We start from the raw sequence: 20,554 nt of genomic DNA on the forward strand, positions 1-20,554 counted from the left end.
ACAGGGAGGCGGGCAGAGTGCAGAAAAACAAACCAGGGATAACAGAATCACAGGCAAAAAAGGAGAAAACCCAGGACACTCAGCGTCGGCCGGGCTGCCACCACAACACTAATATTACTATTGAAACGACGTTGAAAAGATAGCCTACTAAAAATCATGTGACTTAATGTTATTTCAACTGATATTAAAAACAGAAAATAGACTACTTGAAAATAGGTGAAAAATATGTCAGCCATAATAAATGTTATGAAATAAGCTATCCTAAACATTAGGCTTAATCTAATATATAAATGACAACAGACAATTTACATCTGTTAAGAAAAGCAACTTTATTTATGTAAAAACATTTTTTTTAGCTTTACTCCTGCTCTGGTGTTTGGCGTCCAGTCCCACCCATCCGGTCTGGAGCATACCGAAGCCACTTTTGTACTACCTGAGCAAAGGCAAATTCAGTGGCTCCTGCTCCTATTTGCTGAGTCAGGGCATCTACAACAGAAAACATACAAACAAAAACATGAAGTTTTCACTTTCGGTTGCGAATCTTCGTGCCGATCGGATATTTTTATATGTAGTCAACTCTGGGCTGTAGCTTTCTGTCTATTAAACTGTCAAGTCAGTCTGAGGTAATTTGTTGCAGAGGAGACACTACGACAAACTGCGGCAGTTAACATCTGGAAAATATAAAAGGTAAGTGTAATATAATACAGCAAATTAAAATATAACGGTGTTGTAGTATTAGTAACCTAGTAATGTGTAGCCTAATAGCTGTCATGAACATTACATGGACAATCGTTCATTGATGAGTTGGGCTGAGGTAGGCACTGTAGACAGAGCTGGTGTGGCCTAATGGTAAAGGCACAGACATTGCAAAGCAAGTTGCAACATCAAACTAATGTCATATTCTTTAATTATAATCAAAATATCCTGAACTGCCGCTTCATAATAATAATAATCTATATTTGTAGAGCACTTTGCAAATACAAGTTACAAAGTGCTTTTACAAGTGTAAAGACAATAATACCCAAGAGACAATAATACAAAAACAATACAAGATAAAAGCATGAAAACATTGAAAAGACTAAAATACAGATAAATATAAAATTAGTAAAATAGAATAAAATAAAAGGGATAAAATAAAGTCAAATAAGATCGGGAAAGGCTCTCCTATAAAAGTATGTTTTAAGAAGGGACTTAAAAGAGTTCACTGACTCAGCCGACCTGATTTCCTCGGGCAGGCTGTTCCAGAGCCTCGGGGCCCTGACAGCAAACGCTCTGTCCCCTTTAGTTTTCAGTCGAGACTCTGGAACAGACAACAGACCTCTGCCCGAGGATCTCAAGGTACGTGCTGGTGCGTATGGGACTAAAAGGTCAGAAATATAACAAGGCGAGAGGCCATGAAGAGCTTTAAAAGTGATCAATAGAATTTTAAAGTCAATTCTAAAACATACTGGGAGCCAGTGTAATGAAGCTAAAATAGGAGTAATGTGGTCATATTTCTTTGTTCTGGTTAAAAGCCTGGCAGCTGAGTTCTGGACAGTCTGGAGTCGATCAATAGATTTTTGGGTTAAACAGGTGAAAAGGCTGTTGCAATAATCCAGGCGTGATGAGATGAAGGCGTGTAAAATGGCCTCGGTGTCCTTAAAAGTTAAAATAGATCGAATTTTTGCTATATTTCTAAGTTGATAAAAACATGATTGAACAAGCTTTGTGGTGTGCTGCTCGAAATTTAAATTACTATCAAACCAAACACCAAGGTTCTTTGCCACAGGCTTAATGTGACTTACTAGGGAACCAGCAGATGGCAGTATTTGTATTCAAATACTGCCATCTGTTAAGTGAACTCAGCATTCCAGGGTCTGTGGATCTGACGGGCAAGTATATTATATTATACATACATACATACATTTTTCATTTCCGCTTGAAAATGCTTGCTAACAAATGCATGCAGACAACTACAGCTGGGACTTATTAGCTGCAAAACACTGTAGGACCGCAGCATAAAGCCTTACCTAGCCCAAGTTTAAATTTCCTACCAATACCATGAAAAATCATCATTTTACACAGGTTTTTCTAAGTGTATTTTTTCAAAAACAGCTTGGCGGTAGGCGGCTGCTGCTGCATCGCTCTGTCTCAGCCGGTAGTTCGACGCAGATGTGTTTTTTGCTGGTAGATCATGAACTTCCGGGGGCGTGCAAAGATGGCGGAGTGAGCGGTCGGACTTTTTGCAGGCTATGGAAACTGACTCTTACAAAACCTCAGTCAACGCCACAGGCCTCGGGCACATAGCATTTACAGCAAGCTAGACCACTTTTAATTTTCCTAAGCCTCCTTCAGCGTGTACTGTATCGCTATGACTGGAGCTAGCAACGATCATGGCTACTCGTTAGCCGCTCTTCAGCAAGCATGTGATGATGAAGACATTGATTTGATGGAACAAACCGAAGAAATGTCCCAGATCTTTGCTCAAGGCCCATGACCAGACATACCAACATACGCCACTGAAAAGCCCGAATCCGAAGAAAATTAAAAAGTCTTCTGGCCAGGTAGAGGAAATCGCCAACAGTGTTCTCTTCAACGCTAGTTTGACGCTCAGAGTGACCATTTCCAAGCCTTCGAGTGGCAACTTAAGGAAAATACCGACGCTGTTGTTAAAATCAGAGAGTCGGTAGACGCTAATACCCAAGTTGTTAAATGAATAGTAGAGGATGTGGACAACCTGAAGAAGCAGGTAGCTTCGTTGCAGAAGGAGAATGCAGCATTGCATGAATTGTTTCTGGAGCATGCAAGATATAAACAGAGATGGTCGCTACGACTCAACGGCGTCCCCGAGAGAGACGGAGAAAACATCAGAGAAGAAGTTATCAAGATCTTGACCAAAGTCGTCCCCCTTCCAGCAGAAAATCTACAGAACACGGTGGACACTGTGCACAGGTTGGGTCAAAGGTTGGTTACACCGTCATTGACGGCCACCGGGTGGTCGACTGAAGAACAGCATCGTCTTAGTTATATTGCCAGCTGTTGGAGGAAGGCCTTTACTCTGTAACTGTTATAGCTGCAATTTTGTTTTTATTTTTTTATGTAGCTTCTAGCTTGGCCTACTTGGACCTAAATGACTGATCCTGTACACTTAACATATGGTACACAAGTGTTTTCTGGTCTTGACAGTTGAGTTGTTTTAAACTTTGTTCTTCTCAGCCAGTCAATGGGGTTAAATAGTGACTGGTTATTAACCTGTTTTGAGAAGGTTATCTCCTACTGTTGTCCTGCGATAAGTTTGTGAACACACTCAACCAATACTGTATGGTGTTCTCTTTGTTATCGTTAAATGTTAGAGGTTTAAGAAAAAGCACAAAGTGTAAGGCAAGGCTGTTTTTTCTTACAAGAGACACATTCTATCGATAATGATACTAATTTCTGGAAATCCCAATGGGGCTGTGGCAACATATTCCTTCCACGGTAATTCAAATTCAGCAGGTGTGGCAATTTTATTAAATCAATTTGATGGTAGTAAAGGTGATACTGAGGGACATTGGCTCATGGTCACTATTGAACTTAATTTTTGCAACTATATTCTGGTCAATATATATGGTTTTAATAATCGAGCCAGAAATAAGAGATTTATTGATACTTTAGGTACCAGGATTGACGAATGGAAGAATATGTACTCTACAGAAAAGGTTATTGTTGCTGGTGACTTTAATGTGGTCCCAGACGAATGGCAAGACAGATTTCCTACCCGTTTGTCTCTCACGCATTCAACCCTCAAATAGCTGACTTTTCTAAATCACTCGATCTTGTTGATATTTGGCGTAAATTGAATCCAGAGAAAAAAACAATACACATGGAGTAACAACACAAGTCGAACCCAGTGCTCTAGACTGGACTTCTGGTTAATATCAAGCAACCTGTCTGATTTGTCCTCTGATTGCGATATCTGTCCTTCTCCCCTCACGGACCACTGTGTAATTACTCCGTCTATCTTGTCTAGTAACAACTTACCACACCGTAAACTGTTCCACTGGAAATTCAACAGTAATCTGTTGAAAAATGATTATTTTAATAACAGGATCTTATCTCTGATTAGTGAGGTTAAGTTACTAGATCATCTATCTCCAATGAACAAATGCGAGTGGTTCAAATATAATGTCAGGATTATTGGCATTCAAGAAGGTAAGAATTTGGCCAGTCTGAGAAGAAAGCTACAACTGGACATCATATCTAAAATAAGTACCCTCTGTAACCAGACCTCTCTGAACAAAGAGAAAAATTTAGAACTCCATCAGCTGCAGCTGGACGATCTTTACAAAAAAAGAGCTGAAGGTGCATTTATCCGCTCAAGGGCGAGATGGATTGAAGATGGGGAAAAGAATTCATACTACTTTTTTAAATTGGAAAAAAATAGACAAGCCAAGAGCTGTCGCCAACAATGAAACGTGGGATAATCACGCTCATACCAAAACCTAATAAAGATAAATTATCCTTGGACAACTGGAGGCCTATCACACTCCTTTGTGGGGATTATAAACTCTTAGCTCATGTTTACACAAATAGACTCAAGAAAGGGCTTAGCAAAATAACGGATGAAACACAGTCCGCATTTATCAAAGGGAGAAATATCCACAACCATATTCGTTTAGTCTTAGATATTCTTGACTATAACTCACTGATTCTACACGATAGTTTCATTTTATTCTTAGATTTTTTTAAAGCCTTCGATACCTTAGAACACCCCTTTCTGCTCAAAGCCTTGGAAATGTTTGGCTTTGGCCACAGTTTTTTTATGAAGTTATTAAAATGCTCTATAACGACATAAACAGTAGTATATCACTAAGTCATGGCTTCTCAATGAGTTTTCCACTTAATCGGGGTATTCGGCAGGGTTGCCCAATCAGTCCTCTTTTATTTATCTTAGCTGTAGAATTGATGGCAATATACCTCAAAAACTCCTCAGGCATCCAAGGTATTGAAATATTGGGGAAGGAACTGATAATCAGTCAATTTGCTGATGATACAGCAGTGTTTTTAAAAAACAAGAATATGGTATAAAGCTATCGATAAAATAAATATTTTCTCTAAAGCATCTGGTCTGACTCTAAACCTTGAAAATGTGAACTTTTGGCTGTCCATAATAACGAGCTTAACAGCATAGCCAACATCCCGGTCAAAGCCGAAGTCAAATACCTTGGCATAGTAATAACAAATAATTTGCATAACAGAGAAGCTCTGAATATTTTCCCCAGACTACAAGCTGCTCAGAAACCCTTAAATCATTGGCTTACACGTGACCTATCCTTATTAGGTTGAATTCTTCTATCCAAAGCTGAAGGGTTATCTAGGCTCATCTACTCATGCCATTCACTATACACTTCGTCTAAAGCTATTAAGTCATCCAACTCCATAATATTTAAGTTTATATGGAGGAACAAAACTCATTACCTACGCAAATCTCAGTTAGTCAGGGACCATGAAAACGGGGGCCTTAGGGCTATGGAATTCGAATCTCTAATTGCGGCGTTTAGAGTCAAATGGTTGAAAGAATGTATTTGGCAACCTGAATCTATATGGTACTATATCCCTAACAAAATATTTAATAAGGTTGGAGGGATTGTTTTCCTGCTGAAACGTGATTATGATGTGCCCAAAATTCCTGTAAGGATGTCTGATTTCCACAAACAAGCACTACATTTTGGAAAAATGATATTTACTCACAATTTTTCACCACATAATTCTCTATTATGGAACAACAGGGTCATTTCCATCAACAGAAAATCCGTCTTCAAAGCTGACTGGCATGAAAAGGGTTTAACCTTTGTCTATGATTTACTGAACTCAGACGGTCAGTTACTATCTTTTTAGGAATTCACCATCAAATATGGTTTTATTACTGCAAGGAAGGGGTATGAGAAGATCTGTAAAGCAATTCCCACTCCTCTTCTTCGAATGATACAAAGCAGTATGCAATTTTCCTTGCTCACGCCCCTATTACCTTCCTTAAAAGTTGGTGATGTCCCACTGATGGACAAAAAATGCAATAACAAAACAATCAGTCTGGTTTTTAAATCAAAAAACTTTGGGGACTTTCATTCATGCTCTGTACGTGATAATATTGAGGCTCCCTTTTACCTTTCATGTCCTATTAGTAAATATCACATACATACTTGTTAGTTGAGAAGGCAGTACTCCCTCTTTTACTGTATTCATATGTTCTTTTATCAACTACTTCAAGTCGCTGAAAGCCATGGTTAAAATAAACAGAAAGGTAAAAAAACTGCTCTTATCTATATCTCAATCCTTGCTTTTTTAGTGTCTCATCTTGCTCCTTTTTTGTTTTTTTTACTTTAAGCATCTATTTACATATAATTTCCTGTTTGTAACTTACATTGTCTGCTGCTATGAGTGTGCTATGGGTTCATTTCCACCATTGTAGATTTTTTCATTGTCTTGTGGCTGTTTACCCATTCCCTAACTTGTTTGTATATTTTGTACTTTTTCAATAATAATAAAAAAAAAAATAGATCATGTACTTCCTACTTAAAGCTGGATATCGTTATTTTCAGAATTTTATTAGCTACACGAAGTGCCAGTCATCGGCACAATTGCTTGCAATTGGCTCGGCATACCCACGAAATAATAGGGGCCGGCCCTTCCTTGCAGCGCAGGCTCTCGTTGGCTGTTGAAGGCTGTGAAAGGGACATGTGAGCTCCTATTGAGTCGGATTTGGTGTCACTCGAAAGGTCAGAGTTCAGCAGCTAATTTGAATACAGGCTACCGTAGTTGTTTACATTCAAATCGGCGTTATTACGGTTATAATGACATACTAACCGCGTCTGCCGGTGTTCTGACTATCTATGCTGCCTTGTGGAAAAATGCTACCGTAGCGCAAATCCACAGCAGAGTCAATGGAGTCGCTCTGCCCTATCGAAAAATGCAACCTTATGTGTTCTCTTTTCCAATCCCATACAGGTATAACTCTCTGAGTATTATATATTCAGTTTTTTGATTATATTATGACATAATTTCAGGGGTAGCATATTCTGATAGACTAATATCCCCCATCAAATAATGCTCCCACTACTCTTTTTACCACTACTCACACTGCACTGGAGCATGTTGAAATACTATGTTATGACATCTTTATTTAAGATATTAGGGGTAGCATATTCTGATACTGATAGACTATCATAATAATGATTTTATTTTTTGATATTGCTGACGATCAGCCACTGTCTCGACGGCATGCCCAACAGCAAGGTTGCACAGATTTATGGGCGTGGAAACAGACCACGCTTGTGGGTCATACGCATGCACAGAACCGCTAAGTTGCACATCTCCATAGGTAGCATAAATCGACAGAACACCGGCAATTATGAAACGATGCGGCAGCAGTCCCTGGGGATTTATTGATGGAATAATGTGTTTTGGACTAAAAGTTTTCACTGGATTGGATCGTCTGGACCTTTGACAATGTAACAAGACCGGTGGATCGGTGGATTACTCTGAGGCTTCATTTGTGAGTTGTGTCAATTTTGCTTGTAATTTACTGGTTGGTCTGACAGATGCGCTGATTGTACCCGCTGTGGTGATTGTATCTTGAAATAGTTTGCATTGGTTGAATCACGAGGATTTTAGCTTTGAAACGGTTTATTATATGAGTATGAAGCTAACATATCAGCTGTATGCACACCTCTACATGTGTCTGACCACTATTTCATTCAGTTTACAGTATGTCTACAGGAAAAGCCCATTCTTCCAACACCATTGGTTTCACACCGCTGCAACCTCCGCAACCTGTCTCCCGCTCACTTTGCCTCAGTGGTAGCTTCCGCTCTACCCTCCCTCAACACATTTTCCTCACTTGAGGTCAATGATGCCACACAATCTCTGTGCTCTACACTAACCTCGTGCCTAGATAGCCTATGTTCTCTTTCCACCAAGCCAGCTCGCCCAAACCAGCCCCACCCGTGGCTAACTGATACCATCCGTGGGCTCCATACTGATCTCAGAGCGGCTGAAAGAAAATGGCGAAACCAAAGACCCCGCCGACCTTAAGGGCTACCAATTGCTCCTATCCTCCTTCTCAACAAGCATCAGTGCTGCCAAAACTGCGTTCTATAATGACAGAATAAGCAGTGCCACTGACTCAAGGAAAGTATTTTCCACTTTTAAAGCGCTACTAAATCCTCCTCCACCTCCACCACCCACAAACTTGTCTGCTGATACCTTTGCTGCCTTCTTCACAGGCAAAGTGGAGGCTATAACTAGCCAATTCTCTGAAACACTCAAACTCAACCATTGTAGCAGTCCTACTACATCTTTTCCTCTGCCCTCCCAGGTCAGTGGTTGTTCACTCTCCTCGTTTACTCCTCTCACAGAGAGCGAAGTATCAGAACTCTTGACCCGTAGCCGTCCAACTACATGCCCACTGGACCCGATTCCTATGAATCTCCTCCAAGCCATATCTCCTACTGTGGTCCCGACAATCACTCATGTGATAAATACTTCTCTGGCTTCAGGAACCTTCCTCACCACTTTCAAAAGGGCTCGGGTTACACCCTTACTCAAAAAGCCCTCACTTGACCCAACTCAAGTTGAGAACTATCGACCAGTGTCTCTTCTACCTTTTGTATCCAAAACTATTGAACTGCAGTATTCAAACAGGTCTCAGAATTCCTCTCACGGAATGACCTCCTACATCCATACCAGTCTGGTTTTAAGAGTGCCCACTCTACTGAAACGGCTCTTCTGTCTGTAACAGAAGCTCTAAGGTCAGCTAAAGCTGCAGCCCAATCCTCGGTTCTTATCCTGCTTGACCTATCAGCTGCCTTTGACACAGTCAACCACAGGATCCTGCTATCCGCTCTCTCAGCAATGGGCATCTCGAGTAAAGCACTCCTGTGGTTCGAATCTTACCTCTCGGGGCGTTCCTACAATGTTTTGTGGCAAGGACAATTATCCTCCTCCAACTGCCTCTCCACAGGGGGGCCCCAAGGCTCAGTGCTTGGGCCCCTTCTCGTCTCAATTTACACCACCTCACTGGGGCCGATGATTCTCTCACACGGCTTCTCTTACCACTGCTACGCAGACGACACGCAACTCTACCTATCCTTCCTGCCAGGCGATCCCACTGTCTCGGCGCGGATCACGGACTGTCTATCAGACATATCTGCATGGATGAAGGCTTGCCACCTTCAACTAAACCTCTCCAAGACTGAACTCTTGGTCATTCCAGCCAAGCAATCTATCCACCATAACATCAAACTACAAATTGACTCTGCAACCATCACTCCAGCCAAGGTGGTGAGAAACTTGGGTGTCATGATTGATGACCAGCTGTCCTTTTCAGACCATGCTGCTGTCTCTCGGTCATGCCGCTTTGCTCTATACAACATAAGGAAAATCAGGCCCTACCCCACTCAGTATGCAACCCAGCTTCTGGTACAGGCCATGGTTATCTCTCACATCGACTATTGCAATGACCTCCTAGCAGGTCTTCCAGCTTGTGCGGTGAAACCCTTACAAATGGTTCAGAACGCAGCAGCGCATCTGGTTTTTGATCAGCCCAAAAGAACTCATGTCACTCCATTACTCAGTGACCGCCACTGGCTCTCCGTGGCCTCCAGAATCAAATTCAAGTCACTAATGCTTGCATACAGAGTGACTACTGGGTCTGCACCCATCTACCTAAACTCCATAATACAAACTTACGTTCCTTCTCAGCCGCTACGCTCCTCCAACGAACGCCGCCTAGCTCTGCCATCCCTTCATACAAAGCAATCCCAGTCCCAGCTATTCTCATCTGTGACACCACGATGGTGGAACGAGCTACCACACGCCATCAGAGCAGGGGCGTCCCTCTCTGACTTCAAGAAGCTCTTGAAAACTCATCTCTTCTGAGAACACCCCTAACATGCACTTCCTGTGCTCTTCTTCTTCTTCTATCCCCTACAATGATCTTGTATAGATTGCACTTTTTGTTAACTCTTACTTCCTTCCCTAGGTATCTACCCCATTGATGTGATATGTACTGTGAGCTCTTACTAGTATTTATTGCTGCTCTTACTAGTATGTTTTGTCAGTTGTAGATCTCTAATTGATGCTCTGTTGATGCTTGTATGTTGTTCCTCAAATGTAAGTCGCTTTGAATAAAAGCGTCTACCAAATGAGTAAAGGTAAATGTATGCACATACCGAAAGCTGCCGCCAGGACCTGACGGCCCATGGGCGGGCTGTTGGAATTTCAAGAGGTTGTTATTTGGAACTAACTATTTGATTGTATTTTTGGGATTAAAACATGGATTTATCGTCACTCATGCTTCTAAGCAGCAAGCAGTCGTGTCTGGCCCCTCTGTTTTTATTGTAGCTGCCAGAGCTCTATGGGACTAACGTTATTTATAAATAAGTTATTTATAAACAAGTTATTTATAAATAATGTTAGACCGGACAAAACAGGACATTGCATGGAGAAAAGTAAGCGAGGAAGTTGAACTAATGTTACAGGGTAAGAAAATATGTGTGTTACTGTAACGTTAACGACTTGATTCAAGCTATCGTTTTACTTTACCAACCATGAACTAAATTAGCATAATGTTAGAATAACGGTAGCACTGAGCGACTCAAACTCCAAGCATTTTTAGTTGCTTGTAATGCGACTGACAGACCTGACAAAGCATGACTTAATATTTTAACAAATCGGCATCATGATGTAGTTAGATCGGCATCAGTGTGTGAACACTCAGCCACTTGAATTCACTAACATCACCTTATTCGCCGGTTTATTAGGCTATTTCGTTAGCCGTAAGTTAACTGTGCCTCTCCGAAGCGCAGATAGCGTGACCCCGGTTAACGTTAGACTCCATGGCTGTGGTGGAATCTACAGTCTATGGGTGGAATCCACCAACGTTTATTTTATTTACATTGTCCAACATTAAATGCAGTTAGATTGATCTGGGATGCTTCCATTTACCGTCCTGTGAAGGATAATATCTTCCGGTGAGAAAGTTAGCATTTATGCTAGCGAAATATTCCATTATGATGGAGCATAGATATTGTGCTACAAAGTCAGTATAACTTACATGGTATTTAAACGTTATATAGCCTATAGTTTGACTGCACAATGTCAATAAACAAATATTACATTTGTTATAATTCAACACCAGATAAATAAATGCATGCTTACCTGAGGTGGCTTCACAAATGAAATTTGTTCAGGACCGTTGATCCACCAAGAGATGGTGTCCTGTTCAACTATAATTCTATGTCTTTTCAATCATATTTCCCTGTCAACTATAATTCGATGTCTTTTCAATATCACATAATTTCCTGGTCAACTATAAATAGATGACTTTTCAACATTTTTGTTGTTACCCGGTCAACTACAAATCCATGCTTAATCAATTTTAATCAGGAAAACTATACATCAGTGTTATTCCAATGTCACTCTCATATATGGTCGTGTTTCATCAGTATTGCAATATTGATTCAACATTCATTTAACATCGAGATTTCAATCTCAACCATTCTGATGATTCAAATGGAAAATCAATATTTATTCAATGTAGTCTTGCTATCTGGGGAGTGTATCAAGACCAAGACTAGTGCCCATTCTACATGAGACATGGTAAAATGTGGAACATGATCATAGATGCTTCTCAAACTGATCTGAAAGATCCACATTCCCATAAAAACACCCACAGACAAACACTAAGAGCTGAAATCAACTTCTCAGCATCTGTATTCAACACTCCTTTCCCATCTTTCACCATCCACCTAACATAATACAAGTTTTTGTGAAAGCATTACGTTTTGTTGTCTTCCATATTTGATCTGCAACTGTGTTCAAACTCAAAATTAGCTCTTCTAAAGTAACGTGCCATGTGTTTTTGGCCATACATTTTTCAAATAAGCGAGTCGCAACTCTCTGTTTTCACTCTGCTGTCGCATCTCTAGGCAAGCTCTGGCCTTGTATTGTGGCCGTCCTAAGGCACACCTGTGCATTACCTATGATGTCTGATCAGCATCTTGATATGCCACATAGAAGGATTATCTCAGCAAAGTAGAAGTGCTCACTAACAGATTGACAGATTTGTGAACAATATTTGAGAGAAATAGGCCTTTTGTGTACACAGAGAAAGTCTTACATCTTTGAGTTCAGCTCATGATGAACGGGGGCAAAAACAAAAGGGCTTCCTTTATAATTTTGTTCAGTGTAAGTGGTAATAAAAGTTTAACGTGGTATCAGCTGTCTCCTTAAGTGTTGCACTGCAGAATCTACAGGTTGCATTATCTTTTCCTTTGCATTTGGTTTTAAAGATAAATTCTTTATGGTTTATGTTGTTACAAAGATCTTGGTGACACATCGTCCTGCTCCCAGACAGTTACAGCTTCACCATCCTCCCCCATTCACTTTGTTGGAGTGTGTATGAATGGGGGTCACATTGTGCTTGAAGCTGTAAGTTTTACATCCAATCTAAAAGGTAGGTACAACAAGTAAATCAATGCTCATACAGTTTAGTGATTTTCCCACGTCCCACGTTTCCCAGTCCTCTACGTTTGAGTACAAATGGGATCCATTCCGAGACGAGATCTTCAAAAAGTAATAGTAATTAAAGCTGCAAGCAGCGTTGGGCGGGCCCTCGCACTTGTAGCGCGTCCGGGCGTGAGCCGGCCGCGTTGCATATTCTGGAGCTCTGCCGGTGCGGCTGTGAATTTGCTACGCGCTTCTGACGCCGCATGAAGGTGTTATATGTCACTTCCTGTGTCCCCTATGTGGAGCTACATAGCAATTTCCGCCATGACTATAAATCGGTATTGCCGTGTAGATGTCTGCGGGGTGGGAGAGTTATCAAGCACGTAAAGTTTGGTGCAGATGTGAGCATGTACACTGAAGTTACAACAACTTCCTGTGTCATGGCGAAGAGTTGATCTTTGACGCCACGCCATGGACATGCCCATTGACGAAAACTCGCAAATAGCACAACTTTTCATCTTCAATGTCTTTAGAAGGCACAGCAGAAATTTGAGGTCGGTCGGACTAAATCCCTAGGAGGAGTTCGTTAAAGTACAGAGTGTGTAAATCATCCAAAAATTGACGTAAAATTCAAAATGGCCGACTTCCTGTTGGGTTTAGGCTATGGCTCCAAGAGACTTTTTTGTGCGTCTGGACAAGATGCACGTATCACAGAAAATTTGTATATGTAGGTGAAAAGTGCGGCGGGGGCTGCTTCGATAAAAGTCACTTCCTGTTGCCAGCAGGTGGCGCTATGACTGTGGGTGAATGTCGGCATGTACATGTGTTCAGGGCGGGACTCTCATCCTACATGTACAGTTTGGTGCAGATGTGAGCATGTACACTGAAGTTACGACAACTTCCTGTTTCATGGCGAATCATGGACGCCACAGACACACCCATTGACGAAAACTCCCAAATAGCACAACTTTTCATTGTCAATGGCACAGCAGAAATTTGACGTCGATCCGACTAAATCCCTAGGAGGAGTTCGTTAAAGTACGTAAGTGTGTAAATCATCCAAAAATGGCCGTAAAATTCAAAATGGCCGACTTCCTGTTGAGTTTAGGGTATGGGTTCTTATATATACACACATATATACATATACATATACATATATATATATACATATACATATACATATACATATACATATATATACACACATATATACATATACATATACATATACATATACATATATACATATACATATATACATATACATATATATATATATATATATATACACACATATACACATATATATATATATACACACATACACACCAATAGGGACCTCGCACAGTCGTGCTCGGGCCCTAATTAATAGTTATGATAGTAGTAGATAAAAAGCTTGTCACTAAACATGTACTGAGACTGCCACTACCAGACCAAACTACAGTATAACGGCACAGAAGCCAGTAATATTGCACACTGCTGTAGCCAAAAATGGTAAGTAAATAAATATACCTGGCCCAAAAGTTACATTAAAAGGAAAGAGAAAATCAGTGACAGGCAATCACACGGGCAGTCTTATTCTTCCTGATTTATAAAATATATAATTACCCAAAATGTCTTATGTAAATGTCTATATTGTACCTTTCATTACTTTTTGTTGCACCCAGGCCTATAGTGTGGGCACTGTCACGTAAACCTGTTACTATCTGTGATTGAGCATACGTCGGTATCTACGTATACGTATGGAGATACCGGAAGAGGTCGACAGATTCAGTGTGTGTTAGGTTACGACGTGTTGGAATAAAGTCAAGCTAAGACAACATACCGCCTCCTCATCTGTATTAAGGATATACAAAGATAGCTATATTCCACATGGTGTCAGAAGTGGGATGCTGACTGCACGCTGACTCGGGGTTTAGTTTGCTGGAGGAATCCGCCCAGGACGGCAAAGTTTTCGGCACCGGAGCAGCTTAACGTCGCAAAACCGGAGGACTGGCCCGATTGGAAACAACGATTCTCCAGGTACCGAGTAGCAACAAAGCTTAACAAGGAGCCAGCCGATGTCCAGGTCTGTGCACTGATTTATTCTATGGGCCCGGAGGCAGAACAAGTGTACAAATCATTCGTCTTAGGGGATGACGAGGAAGAGGATTTTGACAACGTGCTGTGGCTGTTCGACAAGCACTGTGCCGAAAAGGAACGTGATTTTCGGGAGGGCACGTTTCCACTCTCGGACGCAAGAGGTGGGTGAGTCCGTTGAACAGTACATAAGGCACCTGTATGAACTTGCAGCTCACTGTGACTTTCATGAGAAGGAGGAGGAAATAAGAGATAGACTGGTCATAGGGATTAAAGACAAAGATCTTTCAATGAAACTACAAATGACAAGTGACCTCACTCTGAAAAAGGCAGTCGACATGGCCAGACACTCTGAGCTAGTAAAGCAACAGAACAGCGAGGCTGGCGCATCAGGGCACATTGGTGAAGTAAAAGTCTTATACAAATAAGTGAAAAAAAAAAAAAAAAAACAGTATGAGGCAACAGGAGGAAGGAAAGAAAATGGAAGGCCAAACTGTGGAAGATTTGGGCGCAGGCATGCAAGAGACAAATGCCCAGCTAAAGAGAGAGAATGTAATAAATGCCACAAAATTGGTCACTTTGCAGACAAGTGCAAAACCAGAATGATACAGGAAGTGACAGAAGAAGTTGACAGCTAATTCTTAGGCTCAATAGAAGAAAGTATAACCAAGAATGAGGCTACAGTGGATGAAGTCATCACTGATACAGAGCCACCGTGGCGCACAACTCTAGTGATATGCCATACTCCAGTTAGCTTCAAGATAGATTCTGTTGCTGACACAACAATAATAAATGTGACTACATATAGCCGCCTCCGTGTCAAACCAAAACTTAGGCCAGTTACTTCTAAACTGGAAAGTCCTGGAGGAAAAGTGGTCCATTTGGGGCAATTCCTAGCTAAAACACAAGAGTTAAAAGGGAGAAAAATAACAGACTGTTACTTTAGGGTAATAGTGGCCAAGTCTACAGGTGATAACCTGCTGAGCAGATCTGTTGACGTTCTGGGTCTGATACAACACATAGGAGAAGTCAGTGTGTTTGGGGAGTTAGGACTGCTTAAAGGAGACCCCATCCAAATAGTCCTAAAAGAAAACTTTAAGTCATACAGTGTTGCAGCCCCTCGCTGCATACCCATTCCGCTGCTGCCAAAAGTAGAAGAGGAGCTGAAGAGAATGGAAGAAAATGGCATAATAGAGCACGTGACAGAGCGCACGGAATGGGTAGCGCCAATGGTGCCTGTGATTAAGCAGACTGGAAAAGTAAGAATCTGCGTAGGTCTTACTAAACTGAATGAGAACATGAAAAGAGAAAAGTTTATCTTGCCAACCACAGACAGCATCTTGCACAAACTGGCCGGAAGTAAGGTGTACACAACTCTGGATGCTGCCAGTGGATTTTGGCAGATGGCCCTAGATGAAGAAAGTTCAAAGTTAACTACCTTCATAACAACAAATGGTCGGTACTGTTTTAAACTGCTCCCATTCGGAATAACATTGGCACCAGAGATATTCCAAAGGAGGATGCAAGAACTGCTGCAGGATCACGAGGGCACGGTAGTTTACATGGATGACATACTTGTGTTTGGACCCACTCTGGAAGAACACGACTGCCACCTGAAAAGAGTGATGGAGACAATCCGCGCATCTGGCTTAAAACTCAACCGCCAGAAGTGTAAGTTCAGGCAGGCATCCCTTCACTTACTGGGCCAAGTTATCAGTCAGGAGGGAGTGACTCCAAGCCCAGAAAGAGTGTCTGCCATCACCGCCCTAGAGACACCTACAAATGTGAGTGAGTTAAAAAGGGTACTTGGCATGGTGAATTATGTTGGCAGATACATACCCAACTTGTCACAAATCCTTCATCCCCTTAACGAGCTGTTGAAGAATGCAGTGGCATGGGTGTGGGACTCGCAGCAAGAAGAAGCCTTTAAGAAGGTAAAAACGCTGATATCCTCTGCACCTGTCCTTCAGTACTTTGATCCAAAACTGCCTACTGTAGTAGGTGCTGACGCATCCAGTTATGGATTAGGAGAAGTACTGCTGCAAAATCACGGAGGCACACTCAAACCAGTAGCCTACTGCTCACGTACACTAAGTGAGGCGGAAAAGAAGTATGCACAGATAGAAAAGGAGTGCCTTGCTAGTGTATGGGCTTCAGAAAAGTTCTATCTATATCTGTGTGGTCTGGAAAGCTGCAAATTACTTACCGACCATAAACCACTGGTGACACTCATCAACCACAGAGACCTAGACAAAACTCCACTGGAGGTGTCAGCGACTTCTGATCCGCCTAATGAAGTTCAACCCTGTCGCTGAGTACATCCCAGGTAAGAACCTCATAATACCCGACGTTCTGTCGAGGCACCCGGAGTCAAAAGCGGACGACACCAACCTGAGCGAGGACGTCCAGGCATACGTGGATGCCATCGAAGAGCAGGAAAGACCTAAAACAGTGCTGGAGCGCATAAAGGCAAAGACAGAGCAGGATGAAACCCTACACAAGGTCAGACTATACATTAAGTCTGGCTGGCCGCGATATAAAAAGGATGTCGTCAGACCAGCTTTAGACTATTTTATGGGGAGAAGTAGTCTTAGTAAGCATAATGGACTGGTGAAGAAGGGAAAACAAATAGTGATTCCACAAACAATGAGAACTGAGATACTGGAGAGGATCCACCACGGGCATCAACAGGGACACAGCCACGGAGCCGACAAAAGAAAGCCCAGCCAGACTCCTTATGGGAAGGAGACTGCGAACCACAGTCCCCAAGCTCCACCATCAGTTGACACCGGCATGGCCCAATCTGTCTACAGTCAGGCAGACAGATGCCAAAGCTAAGCAGGCCTACGAATACACCTACAACAGGAGATACACAACAAAGCCGCTTCCTGCCTTAGGTGTCGGCGACAGAGTGCGACTGAAAACACACTCAGAGAAGACATGGGGAGGGACTGGGGTGATACAGGCTTCGTGTTCTACTCCACGTTCGATTGTGGTGAAAACGCCACAAGGAGACACCACCAGACGAAACCGGAGGCATCTGCAGATCGTCAACCAAGAATGAATTGACACTCCACCACAGTCATGAGAAGCCTCCACCACACCGGGTAACGTGGCAACTGCCACCCGTCCAACCCAAACAAATTCTGAGACTGGTAGCATAACATTGTTACCCAGAGTTGTGAGAACACACTCTGGACATACTGTGAAACCTGCTGTCAAGCTGACATACTAGCAAGAAGAAAAGTGTTGACTGGTAATGTTCCCAATGATTACGGACCAGTTTGGTTACAGGGCAATGAGTAAGGTCTGAGCAGACTGTTTGTTTATATTTGCTTGTTCACTTGTATTACAGTTAATGTCCACTTAAACAGTATGTTTGGAAAGAATGATGTTGATAAATAGAATAAGTGAAATTGTGCTTGTTTGATACATGGGTTTCTAAAAGGGAAGGATATGGAAAATATTGTGTTTTCAAAAGAGAAAAAAAAAATGAACGGAAAAGTAATTTCGGATTATGTTTCTTAGAAACAGTTGTTTTGTTTAATACTGTATGAAACACCAGACTAAAAGGGGGAGATGTCACGTAAACCTGTTACTATCTGTGATTGAGCAGTATCAGCGGTATCTACATATACGTACCGAGATACCGGAAGAGGTGGACAGATTCTGTGTGTGTTATGACATGTTGGAATAAAGTCAAGCTAAGACAACATACCGCCTCCTCATCTGTATTAAGGATATACAAAGATAGCTATATTCCACAGGCACGTAGTGCGGGCAATACTAAAAGCAACAAGAGAAAGTAGATGTCACTCACTTTATATTATTTCATTCTAATGAAAATGTTGAATTTCACTTACAAGCAAATCCGTCCGAAGCCACCTGTTGCTACGACAGTCTGTCTTAAAGGTAACCCTGTTACATTTATCCCCACTTTAAAAGGTCACCGTCCCGGTGACTAACTACAACCAGGGTCTAAACACAGTAGTTTTTGGGCAACTGAGACGTATTAGCAGCTGTAGCGAACATCTGGTTTACTGATCTTGATAGGTGAAAAGGGTTGCTGTGCTGCCCCGCTGCGTTTCTTTTGGGCTGGTCCTGCACTGTAGTGGACTCATGGGATGCTACACTTACCCTGTCACTAGGGCAGTCCGTCAAAGTGTACACTACAATAGACGATGGATCAGTACCACTATGTGTTTCTATGGTTGCTTACCCAAAAGAAACGTCTCTCACACCAAAGGCATGTGTCTTATCCACTGCCCCATCACCACCTCCATGTCATCGGTCTAACACTTAGAGCTCTGACCTGTTAAGAGTTCTTTTCTGAACCCACACTATCTCTGGGTAATATTTTGTAGACCGTTCCTTCATCCATACTTTGTACAACCTCATAGACAGCAGACCTGTATTTTAGGACGTCCTATGGGAAGCCTTCTCCTGTAGACCAGAGTTCCGGAAGGAAGAGGAGACGTTGCATTTGGCTGGTAATGTCTGTTTCGCCGTTCCATGGCTTGCTGGAGCTGCTCCTTTGCATGCAGGTAAACTGAACTCAGGCGGCTCTGATGTTCGTCCATCCAGTCCTATGCTGACTTAGACACCTGGCTCTCTGGAGAGACACCCAGCAGAAAGTCAACCGGCAAATGAGGCTTCTGCCCAATCATCAGCTTGTAAGGGGAGTAGCCTGTAGATTGATGCTCGGTGGTATTATAGGCATATAGAACCTGGGGTAATTGTGGCCACTTTCTTTTATATTCAGGGGGAAGAGTACATAGAAAGTCATGCAGTGACTGATTGAATCATTCACATTGTCTGTTGCCATGTAGATGGTAAGGTGTGGTTCTACTTTTCTCAGTGCCATATAGGCTACAGAGTTGTTATAAAAAGGTTCCCTTGAAAACTCTGTCCTTGTCCTCTGACCTTTGATTTGGGACACATGGAAAGCGGGATGGATCCTCATGTTCCTGGGAAGCTTTAACCTTGCAGCAGATGGGTTGATGATTTGTCAATAACATAGGGACCTATGTATCGGGGAGACAGTTTGTTAGACTCCACCTTAAGCGGAATATTTCGGGAAGAAAGCCAAACACTCTGACCTGGGGAGCAGGTGGGGGCCGGTGTCCGGCGACAGTCTGTGACCCGTTAGTTGTGGGCGGAGGTGCACAGCAGCGTGGCACTTGCCGTTCTCCAGACTCCCCGGCAGCGACGAAGTTGGGCTTGCACCGATGGGACCGCCAGTTCGGTTTCTTGGGTGGGAAACAAAGATGGTTGATAGCCGAAGGAGGCTTCGAATAGAGAAAGCCCTAAAATGGGCACTTTGGTGAAAATATTTCTTGTAAATCTCAATTTAAACATTAATGTAATCAAATATTAAAGCTATTTGCCACTGCCAGGGTATTACCTTTTATCTAGCTTGTGTCATGGGTTGGCTGAGTGAAGTCACAGGGAACTGAGGAGTGTGGACCCAAATGCAGACAACAGCAAGGCGAGAGGAGAATGCAGTTCAAAATAAAGTTTATTCAAATAACTAAACAGGCTTACGTGGAAGCTCGCAGCAAGGGTCCAAACAAAGGTAATCCAGAAGAAGGTAAATCCAACACAAAGACAGAGTAATCCTAAATGGGGGAACAAACCAGAAAAATCCAGGGAACAGAGCACCAGGCAGAACACTCAACATAGACGCAAGGACGTGACAAAGACTGAAGACAACTGAGGAAAATATATACACGGGTAAATGAGCAGGGAGGGAAGTACAGCTGAAATACATCAGGTAATCAACCACAGGAACAAAGCTAGACAAGGACACCAAGTACAGAAGATTACCAAAATAAAACAAGAAGTAAAGTTCACAGGCACACACAAGGACAGATCTATCAAAGTTACACACAAACCATGGAAAGACAGGACAGGGACGGGACCAAACAGGAGGCAAGACTACATTAAAACATGGAGATATAAGACTAAGGACTAAGACACAGACCATAATGATAAAACACAGAAGTACGCG

The 20,554-nt window shown here is 42.2% G+C and overlaps 1 long non-coding RNA gene across 1 annotated transcript; it reads right to left on the minus strand.

Moving 5' to 3' along the window:
• Positions 1 to 310: 310 nt before the first annotated feature.
• Positions 311 to 20,221, minus strand: LOC119885522. The gene is made up of 4 exons (XR_005441356.1): positions 19,949 to 20,221; positions 19,644 to 19,793; positions 18,954 to 19,568; positions 311 to 486 (listed from the first exon to the last, which is right to left on the minus strand). It is a non-coding gene; the product is annotated as an uncharacterized LOC119885522 (long non-coding RNA).
• Between the last annotated feature and the right edge of the window lie 333 nt (positions 20,222 to 20,554).

This window comes from Micropterus salmoides, unplaced genomic scaffold (assembly GCF_014851395.1).
Source record: "Micropterus salmoides isolate LMB-PRFRI ecotype aquatic unplaced genomic scaffold, ASM1485139v1 Ms_hic_scaffold_4, whole genome shotgun sequence".
Lineage (NCBI taxonomy): Eukaryota > Metazoa > Chordata > Actinopteri > Centrarchiformes > Centrarchidae > Micropterus > Micropterus salmoides.